Source organism: Marmota monax, unplaced genomic scaffold, assembly GCF_021218885.2.
Source record: "Marmota monax isolate L192 unplaced genomic scaffold, Marmota_monax_Labrador192_F-V1.1 WCK01_AAM20220418_F8-fsc00054, whole genome shotgun sequence".
Lineage (NCBI taxonomy): Eukaryota > Metazoa > Chordata > Mammalia > Rodentia > Sciuridae > Marmota > Marmota monax.
The window spans coordinates 7,642,855-7,657,499 of record NW_026692145.1 but is presented as its reverse complement, the minus strand read 5'-3'; the positions used below and the strand labels follow the sequence as shown (position 1 = coordinate 7,657,499).

The window sequence follows — 14,645 nt, the reverse complement described above, 5'->3', positions numbered from 1 at the left end:
TACATAATTTAATATATGTGTTTAAATCTTCATGTTTCCATGGTCTAATGATATCTCTGCACCAACGATTCGCTTGCTCATAAGCCAGGTGTTTTAGTAATGGCATTGCTTGTTCTGTATTCCCAAAAACTCTGGTAGCTGTTTGAATAAACCTATCTACAAATTCAGCATAAGGTTCATTAGCTCCTTGTATTACCTTAGATAATTGACCTTGTAAACCTCCATGTCCTTGTAAAGTCTTCCATGCCTTAATTGCATCTGCAGCAATTTGTGTGTATACGCCAGGATCATATGCAATTTGTTGCTGCTGATCCTCATAAGGTCCCTTTCCTAACAACATATCTAGATTTCTCTGAGGATAACCAGCTGCTGCATTTCGCCTAGCCGTCTCCTTGCAAAATTCCTCATTGGCAACCTTCCATAACAGGTATTGTCCTCCATTTAGCACAGCTTTACGCATATTAGCCCAATCTGCTGGTGTCATGTTCACGTTGTTAATGGATTCGACCATGCATACAGTGAAGGGTGCTTGAGGACCATAGGTTGTTACAGCCTCTTTTAGCTGCTTCACTGTTTTGAAATTTAAAACTTGGTAAAATCGCTGCCCTCCTGCCTCAAATACAGGGCATGTTAATATTTGAGATCTTGTCTCAGGATCCCAACTATCAACTGCGGGGGTTGGGGACCTCCCAGCATATGGAGGTGGCCTTGTTAGTTGGACACTTACGTCCTCTGGTGATAGAAAGGTGTTAGTAGCAGTCTCCTGTAGAGGTGGTGCTGTTGGTTGGACACTTACACCCTCTGGTGATAGAAAGGTGTTAGTAGCAGTCTCCCGTTGTAACTTTCCCCCTGATGGCTTTTTCTGTTTTACACTTTCTTTCTCTGTCTGACTAGCTTGAGAGGCCTTCTCTTTTACTTGAATCTTTTCCTCTGTCTGACTAACTTGAGAGACCTTCTCTTTTACTTGAATCATTATGTCTTCTTCTTCCTGTACCATTGTCTGAACTGAAGGCTTTGGACTAAGCAAACAAGATATGAATGTCCACAATGGCAATGTGCCAACTGGCAGAGTCCCTGGGCTTTTCTTTTCTATTCTTTTTAAATCTTCACCATGATGGTTCCAATGTGATATATTTAACAACTCCTCCTTAAAAAGCCATGGGCTACATTTTTGTATTGTATCAACGTATGCCCTGACTGTTCTTGATTTTACTGAGATGCCTCCTTCCTCTAACAATTTACTTAACACTCTTTCAGTTTGTTTTTTACTAATTTCTGATCCCATATTTCTACTATAATACAACCCAACAAGATGACGCCAAACAAAACCGAGACAGAATGAAATAAAAAGGGAACAACAAAAGGTCATTATAGCCTTTCTATCCTCCTGACATGTGCATCCGTCCTTTCTCCCTATCTGTTCCTCAGACGTAAATAGTTTTTCCTCAGATGTGAGCGGTTTTTCTTCCGTCTTACTCATCTCCAGGGACAGGCAACTTAAAACAAAAGTGAAGCAAAATAAAAGAGGAATCTTAAAATGGCTACCCATCCTCTCGCCCTGCCCTCAGGGGCGAGCAGTTTCACTTACCCTCAGTCGCTCCCCGTGCGAGCCACCAAATGCCGCAGTCTGGCTGGGCACAATCAGGAGCCACTTGTCAAAAGAAACTAACGTTATTTTTAGAACCACACACACCAAATAAAACAGCCTCTCAGGAAAAACCCTCAGAGCCAACTGCCACCACCGGCTTTCCACAAGCCTCTCTCTCAAGTAGATTGACAGAATTTCCTTCATGAATGAAAGAGGACACACACTATCCTGTTATATCATTTTTGGAAAAAAATTGACTTTTAAAATAGCAAGTGTCTATAAAATGGTACTAATTTGCTTGCGTAGAGCTTAAAATATATAATCTGCCTCTATTTTTATTTAGTCAACATCTATTGAGACCACTTTGATTTAGAGTCCATTACTGAGTGTCACATGGAAACAAAAACAAAAAATAACTATGCTTAAAATGTGCTCTTTACTTGAAATTTATACTGATTTTTTTATGAGAAAAAAGATCCTATAAAACTTAAGTGAGTAAAAACTACTGTTGTTATTTTCTAACATATTTTACTTCACTTTTTTTAAAAATCAAAAAATGATGAGTAACCTAATTACTTAGAATATTTTATTTTACGATTGTTATCATTATTAAATATCTAAAACACATTAAGAGGATAGATTATAATATTAAAAATACCCAGGTATAATAAAACACAGAATTTAAAAAAATCAATAGCTTAGAACTGCTATGAAATTGTAATGACTAAATATATCTAAAATGTTTAGAAAAGTGCCTGCACAAGACTAAATACTGAATAAATAGTAATACACAAAATATCATCTTTATTTCCTTTATTTTCTTATGATATTTTAAAGGAGAAATAAAACATTAACTTATCTTGAAATTATTAATCAATGCTCATATCCTTTCCCTCTAATGACAAAGATCTTGGAATAGTTCAACTAAAATATATCTCTTCCCATATTTCATAATTTTGTTGTCTAAAATATTATGTAAATATTATTATTATATCCTTCAATAATAATTATTATTATTAATTGATACATTCTACATAAAATTATCTATTACTTGTTAAAATTTACTTACCTATTTTTTTCCAATTTTCTTTTTTCAACATCACTCTTGCCTTCCAACTTTCATTTCTTTGACACTGAAGAACTCTTTATAGTAGGAAATTCTGTAATTTTGTAGGTATAAACATTTCAGTATCAATGTTAAATGGAACTTTAAAATGAGTTTATAATCTTAAACTATAAGCTATGTTCTTTTAGCACTTTGAAGAAATTATTCCATTTATTTCTGACATTTGTTTTTGATGACAAACCTTATGTAAATTTGATTAAAGTTTCTGTGTAGATAATTAATCTCTTCTCTGTTTTTGAATTTATGATTTAATAATTTGATGGGTATAGATATAATTTTGATTATTTGGGTATCTTTTCAATAATTTAATACTGAGAATTTTTGTGTTTTCTCAAATCCAGAAAATTCTCTTAATTATTTTTAGGAAATTGCCATTTTTCTATTAATTCTGTCCTGAAATTCTTATTAGATATTAATTAATTGCATCTTCACCTGTCATGTCCTCCATATCATCTGTATTTCTCTTTTAAGTATTTTATGTTTTCACTTTTGGCTGATTTTCTCAGATCTATAGTCTATTTCACTAAATCTTCAACTATGTTCAGTTTGTTTTCCCTTTCCCTCAAACTCTTTATTCAAATGCCTGTGTCTCAATATCAAGAATTTGTATTTCCTCATTTTTAAATCTTTATGTTTGTACTCATCTTGCCTGTTATCTATGCTTCCTTTCACTCTTCATTATTTTAATTATGTTTCTTTAAAGCCTCTTAATTTTGTTTGTATTATTATATTACTCACAAAAGGTTACACGTTCTGTTTCTATTTTACTGTTTTTAGATTGTGGTATACAATTTTAACTGTAACCTTATCTTAAGAAGTTACAAATTTTTACAGGATTTCTCTTTACCTTAGATTATGCAGTTTCCTTCAAGTATTTTAATATTTGCTTCTGTTGAAGCTCTGTGGATCTCAACATTTCTAAATTTACTTTTATATTAAATTATTGATTTTCAATTTTAATTTTCTTTTTATACTATTAATTGAACATATTTCTGCATGTGACACTGGGTCTGGCTTCTGAAATTGTTGTAGGTAATTTTGACAACATTGTGAAAATGGTCATCTTTTTTATTTAGTCCATAGGACAGTAGACAGAGATATTTTAAATGCCTATTTTAGTGAAATTTGCCTCCTACTATTTTGAAGAGAACACCGTTTGAGTTCTCAGCCATTCAGGAATCCAAAGTCTTGTCACTTTTATGTATGTAAGCATTTAAACATCAGTATTTATTTAAAAATATTCCTGGATCAGTTATTCCACTAGTCCTTTGAGTCTCCCCTGAGATTTAAGGCAAAAATCTCAGCACTTTCACCCCTAAAGATTAAAAACAAGTTACATGTATCCAATATATAATGGCATAAAGTAAACATTTTTATTCAAAAAGGGAGAAACAGAGACATAAAAAAGAAGGGATGAGACCCAACAAGACCAAAATCTGGATGGGAAACCAAGTCCTGTAACTGTATCTGAAGGACATGGTTTTGTGATGTTCAGTTGGTTGTGTAGTTTAAACCCTGCAACATTTTGGGGAGCAGACATCCCACGTTACTTGTATCTCTTAATCTTGAGGGTCTCTGCTGTAACTTCAGGTTCATTCTCACATCTTCACACATCAACATCTAAGAGGAAGTCTTCAAGGATTTTAATCATACTACACTTTGCCTGGTATCCCAGGCCTTTCTTTGAAATCTTGATGCAAGCCGTCATGACCCCCTAACTCCAACATCCTGCATTCCTGCAGAACCAGCACCATATTCTTTAAGCCAAGGTCTGCCAACACCTTAAGCAGTAGCCAAGCCTCCTAGAACTAATCCTGCAGTAGCCACTGAGTGTCCTGATTGCTGGGCAATGTGAAAAAAATCCTACTTCCCCCTCTGCAAGCAGGGGTCCCTAGCTGTCTCTTCTCAACTGAATTTTTACCTGAGGTAAACAACTTAACATGATGAATGTTTTATTTTAGCTCAATGATTCAGAGGTTTCAGTGCATGGTTGGTTGACTTCATTGTGTTTGAGCCAGTGGTGAGGCAGAGAATTGGGGCCCAAATGAATGGTGGATTACATCTGCCCACTTTATGGTGTCCAGGAAGAAAATATAAAAATAAAAGAAGGGGCTAAGGTCCCCTTTCACAGCTAGTCCCCAGTGACCTAAATCTAGCAATCCCCACCTACTAAAGATTTCATCACCTCCAAATGACATCATGAGCTGGAGATCAAACCTTGAACACATGGCCATTCGGGAACATTTAAGATCTAAACAATAGCTTATATCCCATAACTAGTGCTGTATTTTCCACATGAATTTTGATAATTTGTTAAATAAGTTAAATATGAGAAAAATAAATAAAATCATCATAAAATGGCAATTCTTTTTAATTAAATAATATAAAATATTCAATTTATTAGAAAATCAAATGAAATAATAATGGAATGTCAATTTGTTTTAATTAGTGATATTGTTTACATAATTATATGTGATGCCTTAAAACCTATATTTTAATATTTTATTAAGGTTTTTTATTATAGAATTATCACTGTGTTTTAAAGGGCAATAACATCTCTTTCACTTACGCACACACACACACACGCAAAAGCACACACATAACAGACAGGTAATTGGAACTCTACGATACAAAATTATAATGCAAAACCTATGATGTAAAATCAAGTAAATCATCTGTGGAATCTCATGAATGATCTTATGAAATGAAAGAACAAATAGAGAGCACTAGGCATTAGTACTTACATAATTCCCATTCAGGAAATCTCTTCATTATTAAGCATCTAAGACTGCACATGGCTTGTAGCATCATTATGAAAAATAAGAAGTCATAGTGCGCATTCTAGTCCTGTCCCAGATTCAGCACATGTATAGTAGCATTGAGGACCCAAGTCTACTCCTGGCTGTCCAGGTAGAATTTTTATTCTGCTTGGTGCCATGATTAGTTTAGATATGGTCAATTACCAAATTTTTCCAAAGATAAAACTTTAAAAATAGCTTCCCTCTGGAATGTCTGAGAGCAACACATCAAATCCCAGGTCTGTTGTTTAACAATTAAGATAATGTTCACTAATTAAGATAAGAACTATATTATTGGATGGCATGTTGTATGGATTTGAGGAATAGAACTGCTGATCACATTTGGAGGTCATGGAAGAAGTGAGTTGATACAGTTAATGCATAGAAAAAGATGGAGAAAACAAACAGATATTCAGAGCTCTCCTCAAATCATGCCTGAAGCCTGATATCTCTAGGGAATTTTAAGGCTCACTATTTTGAGTTGGAAATTTTCTTTGCTTGAACAAAAATGGCAAAGTGTCAAGTGGAGATTTATAAAGTGAAATGTGTAAATTTTTAATTGGATAAAAAATAGAAATAATTGTGACAATATGAATGAAGGATAAGGAAACTAAACCATGCCCTATTTGTTTTATTTCCATATTGAAGACCTTGTAATTCTTCACAAACTTTGCCATTATTACCTACCTAAATCAAAGTACAATATTCTGAGCACAATAAGTGGTAAAAAGGGAATGTCCCAATGAAAATAGAAGTAGAGAGGGGCCAGGGTTGTGGCTCAGTGGTAGAGTGCTTGCCTAGCATGCATGAGGCACTGGGTTCAATCTACTTTTATTTTCTTTATATATATATATATATATATATATATATATATAGAGAGAGAGAGAGAGAGAGAGAGAGAGAGAGAGAAAATAAAAGTAGAGTGGAGGAAGGAGACATTCATGAACTTAATTTAATTGTACACAATCTTCTTCAGAGTGGACAAAAACCTTTCTTGGTTATATTGGTTAAACCTAATTTTTACAATCAATTTATTTTTTAATTCACAGAATAAAATGGATTAATTACAGTATTATAGTGCTTGTGTTTATTAACTAAAACATTAATCTCACATATATTCAATTTAACAAGACCAAAATATTAATTCTGCTTTTTTTCCTACATAATTTATTCACTTTTTTTGCTGTTTTCCCCCCATTATCTTGTATTAATTTTTTAAAGTCTTTTAGATCTTATTTTTTGTTTATTTTGAAACTGTGGAGTTTGTTTCCATGTATACACATATGAGATTGATCTATAATTTTCTTGAGAATATTTTACACACATTAAATTTTAATGTAAATTGTAAATATAAGGTTATTAATATTAGTTTATCTTCACTAAAAATATGTGCATGTTTGCTTGATGTTCTGTGACCTACCATGATGCAAATAGTTTTTTATCTTTTCTTGTTCCTTTCTAAATGAATTCTGATAAACAGGACTTTGTGTTCAAATATTGTTGGCTTTTTGTCAGTTATGTCTTACAAATTATCTCTTTCCTGTGTCTAATGAGATTGATTTAAATATTATAGATACTAAAAATTGTTTTAGTAAGTGGTCCTTCATATAGTCATAGTTTGTATGATATTTTGATCCAAATTTCCTTGAAATACATAGAAGTTTTTGAATTTGGGCTGTTAGGTTGAATTTTTTCATATCTCCCCAGCTCTTTTCTGTGTGTTATTGAGACATAAGTCCCATCAATGATAGTTTCTCCTTTTCCTTGCTGATGACCCCCATTGGACAGATAGGTTCAGAGCTAATTAGCAGAGCTTTGTTCTTAACTGCTTACTTCCTCAAATTCTTTGAATGAAGGAAATATATGAACAGTTTGTGAAATTCAATTACATAAAGGAAAATGATATTATAATAGTAAATATGCTATAGATATTTGAATATACCTTAGGTATAACATACCAGTCTATAAATTCATAACTTGTAAGGAGACAATCACCATAAAGGTAGTTGGGATAATACTCAGGATACCACATCACTGTATTGAAGTTACCAAAGGCACTTTAATCCAATAAAAAGAAAAAAAAATATGGTACTTTTTGGACCATTGAGGGAAAGCCTTTTCAAATTCCTTCCATTTTATATTTTGGCTGTGTCATTAGATAGTGAATGTCCCAGGCCTGGGGTTTTTTTATTTGTATAATAGGATAATAATAGAAATACACCATGAGGCTTTTTAGGTATTATAATTATAGAAGACAAAAGAAATTTAAATGTATTACATAGAATTATGAGGTTAATATGTACAATTTTCCTGGAATAGCATCCTCCTACACAGTAAGTGCTTAGCAAACATTAGTTGTTATTGTTGTGCTATGTTGCTTCTGCTGTTGTGTGTTTATTGTTATTTTTATTGTCATATTTAGTGAATGATTTTCACATAAGAAATATAGGACATTTACAACATAGATACAGTGACTGTATTACTTTACCCATGGCCTATTTTGATTGTACTTATGAAGAAAACAAATACTGAAAAATCCATGACAAAGAGGCTTGTTTTAGACTACAATGTCAACTCCTGTTGTTTCCACCTTCAGGCTCAGGATAAGATAGGGTTCAATAGGCAAAGAGATTGTTCACATATTTGCAATTTACTTTGTCCTAGAAATAACAATGATGCTGTATTTAAGATGTCAAAGTTAGGGCTGGGGTCGAGGCTCAGTTGTAGAGCATTCGTCTAGCACATGTGAGGCCCTGGGTTCGATCCTCAGCACCACGTAATAAATAAGTAAAATAAAGGTACTAAAAAATAAATATTAAAAAAGGTCAAAGTTACAGAGACATGCTTTGATAAACTCCCCCCTGATTTTCCATTTTTCCATTGAGAGAAAAGAGAGTGAATTCTTTAGATGATAGCTCATTTCTACATGTGATTAACACAATCAGAGCTAGATACTACTGATGGGAAGATCTTTGAAGGCTTTCTCTGCATAAAAGAAATACTGAAATTTTCAATTGTTGAGAAATGTTTCCAGAATTAGAGTTCTCTCCAAACAACTTCTATTCAGTACACTCCCAAGTTAACACTTTTAAAGTCTTTTTTTACTATAAAATACAGATACATGGGATTTTTATATAAAATATAATTAATTGAAACCTTCAGAAGGAAATTATATGTATGATTTGAGGTGTTAATAATTTTTGGTGATCCTTTTACAAATAGTCTTTCAATGAACTATTATTAAACAGTATTATCATGTCATTTTTTTCTCTTTCAAGAGAGGTTTATTTTTGTCTTGAAAACATGTGTTGGGGGATTGGGCTGTGGCTCAGAGGTAGAGTGCTTGCCTGGCACACATGAGGCACTGGGTTCTATCCTCAGCACCACATAAAAATAAAATAAACATATTAAAATTATGTATTTGTTGGGCTGGTGTTGTGGCTCAGTGGTAAACTGCTTGCCTAGCATGTGTGAGGCACTGGGTTTGATTCTCAGCACCTCATATAAATAAATGAATAAAATAAAGGTCCATCAATATCTAAAAATAAAAAATTTTTAAAACCCATATTCTTTGGGGCTGGGTTGTGTTTGATCCTTAGCACCACATAAAAATATATAATTAATTAAATAAAGTTATTGTGTAAAATCATGCTTTATTATCATTTTAATCTCACAAGCTGTATGGAATAATAATAGTAATTACATGCAATCAGAGCCAATAATGAAATTCTTTGGAACCTAGGTAATTTTCGGAGTCTTTTATGTAAGACTTACATGGTGTTCTATATGTTTGCTTCACCTCTGAAAACATGGAGTCACATTAAATTCATGTCCTTGAATATTTAGTTTTAGCATGGGACGGGAATCTAAATTTAAAGAAAGCATAGCCCAATCTACACCTGTGGAGCCTAATCCCTTGGAACCTCTTTCTACAGTACGACTGGAAAATTTATCATGTAGGCTGGGTGTTATTAGTAACTGTGCTATTCTATCTCCTGGTGAAATTACTGATATACCCTTTGGAGAACTGGCTATAATTTTTATTTCACCTTCATAATCGGGATCAATTACCCCAGGACTTATCATAAGTCCTTTTAGAGTAGAAGAGCTGCGTCCCAATAATAAGCCTACTGTTCCTTTGGGAAGAGGTCCTTTCACCCCTGTGGGAATGATTTGAACTCCCATCTCTGGAGTTAGTACTGCTCTGGCGGAGGCGCAGATGTCCAACCCTGCGCTCCCTCTGGTTTGTCTGATGAGGGATCTGATGGACAATGTGTCCTGGGCACTACCCTGATGGGGTTCCTGGGTTCCTCCAGTGCTCCATATATTTGTGGTTTTGGGTCCCGGAGCATTGGACCCCCCTGTCCATTTTTTGGCAATGGAGCCCGATGCCTTTCTCCACGATATCGTGGATAAACACCTGGTCCTTTTTCGTTTTTTGATAATGGAGTACCCTCTATGGTGGTTTGAGAACGGCATTCATTAGCCCAATGTCTCCCTCTATGGCATCGTGGGCAAATACCTGGTATTCTACTCCTTTGATACCTAGTTTTGTTAAACCCTCCTCCAATGGGGCAATTCCTTTTAAAATGTCCTGTTTGTTCACAATTGTAGCATGTTCTTGGCCTGGCATCTAAAGCCTGTTTTACTGCAGCTGCCACAATTTGCCCTTGTTCATTAATGTCTCTGGCATCTAAAGCCTGTTTTACTGCAGCTGCCACGACTTGCTCTTGTTCATTAATGTCGCTACATAATTTAATATATGTGTTTAAATCTTCATGTTTCCATGGTCTAATGATATCTCTGCACCAATGATTCGCTTGCTCATAAGCCAGGTGTTTTAGTAATGGCATTGCTTGTTCTGTATTCCCAAAAACTCTGGTAGCTGTTTGAATAAGCCTATCTACAAATTCAGCATAAGGTTCATTAGCTCCTTGTATTACCTTAGATAATTGACCTTGTAAACCTCCATGTCCTTGTAAAGTCTTCCATGCCTTAATTGCATCTGCAGCAATTTGTGTGTATACGCCAGGATCATATGCAATTTGTTGCTGCTGATCCTCATAAGGTCCCTTTCCTAACAACATATCTAGATTTCTCTGAGGATAACCAGCTGCTGCATTTTGCCTAGCCATCTCCTTGCAAAATTCCTCATTGGCAACCTTCCATAACAGGTATTGTCCTCCATTTAGCACAGCTTTACACATATTAGCCCAATCTGCTGGCGTCATGTTCAAGTTGTTAATGGATTCGACCATGCTTACAGTGAAGGGTGCTTGAGGACCATAGGTTGTTTTAGCCTCTTTTAGCTGCTTCACTGTTTTGAAATTTAAAACTTGGTAAAATCGCTGCCCTCCTGCCTCAAATACAGGGCATGTTAATATTTGAGATCTTGTCTCAGGATCCCAACTATCAACTGCGGGGGTTGGGGACCTCCCAGCATATGGAGGTGGCCTTGTTAGTTGGACACTTACGTCCTCTGGTGATAGAAAGGTGTTAGTAGCAGTCTCCCGTTGTAACTTTCCCCCTGATGGCTTTTTCTGTTTTACACTTTCTTTCTCTGTCTGACTAGCTTGAGAGGCCTTCTCTTTTACTTGAATCTTTTCCTCTGTCTGACTAACTTGAGAGACCTTCTCTTTTACTTGAATCAATATGTCTTCTCCTTCCTCTACCTTTGTCTGAACTGAAGGCTTTGGACTAAGCAAACAAGATATGAACGTCCACAATGGCAATGTGCCAACTGGCAGAGTCCCTGGGCTTTTCTTTTCTATTCTTTTTAAATCTTCACCATGATGGTTCCATTGTGATATATTTAACAACTCCTCCTTAAAAAGCCATGGGCTACATTTTTGTATTGTATCAACGTATGCCCTGATTGTTCTTGATTTTACTGAGATGCCTCCTTCCTCTAACAATTTACTTAACACTCTTTCAGTTTGTTTTTTACTAATTTCTGATCCTGTATTTCTACTATAATACAACCCAACAAGATAACGCCTAACAAAACTGAAACAGAGTGAAACAAAATTGGAACAACACAAAATCATTATAATAGCCTCCTGAAATGTCCATCTGTCCTTTCTCCCTATCTGTTCCTCAGATGTGAGCGGTTTTTCTTCCATCTTACACATCTCCAGGGACAGGCAACTTAAAACAAAAGTGAAACAAAATAACAAAAGAAGAATCTTAAAATGGCTACCCATCCTCTCACCCTGCCCTCAGGGGCGAGCAGTTTACTTACCCTCAGTCGCTCCCCGTGCGAGCCACCAAATGCCGCAGTCTGGCTGGGCACAATCAGGAGCCACTTGTCAAAAGAAACTAACTTTATTTTTAGAACCACACACGCCAAACAAAACAGCCTCTCAGGAAAAACCCTCAGAGCCCCAACTGCCACCACCGGCTTTCCACAAGCCTCTCTCTCCCACACAAGCTTCTCTCCACCTCCCACAATCCTCCTGCTCTTGAGGCCGATTGGCTGGGTCATGTGGGCGGAGCCAAAAAAGTCCCCCAATGAGCAGCTCCGTGGTCTGAAAGGGCAGGGAAACAGCCCAATGAGCATCACCACAGAGGAGCCAATCAGCTAGATGTTGCTGGGGCTGAGGAGCCAATCAGCTAGATGTTGCTGGGGCCGCTGTGAGCCAATCATCAGCCGGCAGCTGGAAGTTTGCTGGCAGCTGGAAGTTTGCTGGGGCCCCTTCGGCTGTGGCTCTCAACACTACTATCTAATCGTTTTATTGTTTCCTTTAACTAGCCCTGTTCATTTTAGTCTGGTAAATGTTTAACAACTGGGGCTGGGGCTGGGGCTTCCTGAGGAGGGATAAAACTTTGATAGGTAACTTTTGACAATTCCTCTGGGCACAAATACTTTCAGTGTAGCTTATTTCAAACTATTGTTTAACAACTAGATCATATGTTTCCCACAATTTAAAAAAAAAATGAACTCTTTAGGGGCTGGGGTTTGGCTTGGTGTTAGAGCAGTTGCGTACCATGTGAGGCACTGGGTTCTCAGCACCACATTAAAAAATAATAAATCAGCTCTTTTGATTCAAACCCTTGTGATCTGCTCCAGCACACTACTACTCATAATGCTTAAAACACCAATGTCTTGACTGTCAACTAATTGTAAAACTAGTCTTTAAATGGTTATTTTTATGTCAAAATCCTTAGCAGATTTAATTTAATATATCAAAAAATATTAGTGTTACTGCATGTGCTAAGGAGACACCATTTATATCATTAAAATAACTAAATACAACATTGTGGTTTCTGTAAATTTATTTTCTACTTCATTTTCAGAGGAGATCAGATAGAGTTAATGAGCTTGCCTCAGAACTTGTCTGATTAACCTGAGTCATAATATCATCATCTCTAGATGATTCCAAGAATCATCCAGTATAGAGGTACGAAACTCCTTGGTCTGATTGAATACATGCTGCATAATGTATTTCCTACTGTTTGTCTTGAAACAATTTAAAGTAGCACTAATACAAATTAAGCAGGGATATTAACATTTGGAGAGAGGAAGTGATGAGTCCAATGTCTCATAGACAATCCAGTGGCAAAACTGCTTTAAAACCCAAACTGATTATTTCACAACTCTTTCCCATACATGGTTGTTTGTCAGCTTATGGTTTACATAACCTAAAAAAATATGAAAAAAATAAATAAGTGGTTTCAAGTCAATTAAAATGATGCTTCATTTAAAGAGTGTTTCTTACTCTTCCTTTTGTTCTGGGTGATTTTTTTTATAAATACTTGCCTTTATTTTGTTTATTTTACGTGGTGCTGAGGATCCAACCCAGTACCTCATGCATGCTAGGCAAGCGCTCTGCTACTGAGCTACAGCCCCAGACCTAAACTGATTTATTTTTTAGCTTTTAATTTGGTATACATTTCAATTCATTTTTTGCATAGTTACAGTTGTTACGAAAAGCTCAGTCCTTGTCCTTGATGCTAATTCATGCCAATATGAGGATGTGGTTTTGAGAAAAAGGAAAAAGAAGGTTTATTCTTTTGCTAGTAAAGGAGAAACAAACACAGGAGACTCCAGTCCCCACAACCCATCAGGTATAACAGAGGGCTTTTAAAGAAACACTTCAAGGGTTGCATTCCAGGTGTGTTCTGGTAGGGCTTCCCAGGCTTGTCAATTTGGGAGATAGTCACTTCCTAGATCCTCTGGCAGACTTATCCTTCTTGTGGTAGGTCGGCCTACCACAGAAGTTAACTAAGGGAAGAAAAGGTAACACTGTGTTCCTAATGTTGTTAGGGAGGGGGAGAGGGGAGAAGGGAGAAGAAAACAAGTCATTTTAAAAATAACCCCCAGAGCAATGAGAGCAATATTCAAAAGTAGAAGTGGACCATTGTTATATGGTGAGGAGACACTTTATTGATTCATTTAGAGATTGGGATATGGTTAGGATAGAATGCATTTTCCAATCGATATGGAGGGATTTATGTGGTTCTTGAGTTTACTGTCTGGTTCTGTGTTCCTTGTCTCTAGAACTTGGAACACTGAACTGCTTTTACAACTATAGTGTCTAGGCATTCTATAAAGTTAGTTTCATGAAAGGGATAATTATAGAAATGCTCTTTGAGTCCCAATCTAACTTTTTTTATGGTGGTGGTGCTGGGGATTGAACCCAGGGCCTTGTGCATGCAAGGCAAGCACTCTACCAACTGAGCTATATCCCCTTGAGTCCCATTCTAAATGCCAGTTGTTGTTTTTTTAATTAAGGGGCAGCTGAACTGAACCATTTCTCTATTTTATGCTGTACAAAATTTGTATCACCTTAAGGAAATCATGTAATAAATATAAAGAAAAAAATTTCACTATGTTTCTTTTCTCTGAGTAAATCTCAGCAGTAAGGTTTTCCAATTTGTTTTCATTTTTCTATTTCTGTGCAGTTTATTTTGAGTCCTTTTCTTTTTGTTTTTTAAGTTGCATGTGCACACACATACAATTTTCGTGTATGCAATTTGAGATGAAGACTTTTTTCTAGTTTTTAATTATCAACTTCAACATCTCCTGTAATTTCCTCCCAATGTATGTGAAACTTTGATCTGTTAGAAGTCTATTTCATTCTAGTTTTATATATGTGAAATACTGCAGGGAAACTAAATCAATCTGACACCT

The 14,645-nt window shown here is 35.7% G+C and overlaps 1 non-coding gene across 1 annotated transcript; it reads right to left on the bottom strand.

The window, feature by feature from the left end:
* Nucleotides 1-14,130: 14,130 nt before the first annotated feature.
* On the bottom strand, nt 14,131-14,203 carry Trnaa-ugc (transfer RNA alanine (anticodon UGC)). The gene has a single exon. It is a non-coding gene; the product is annotated as a tRNA-Ala (tRNA).
* Between the last annotated feature and the right edge of the window lie 442 nt (nt 14,204-14,645).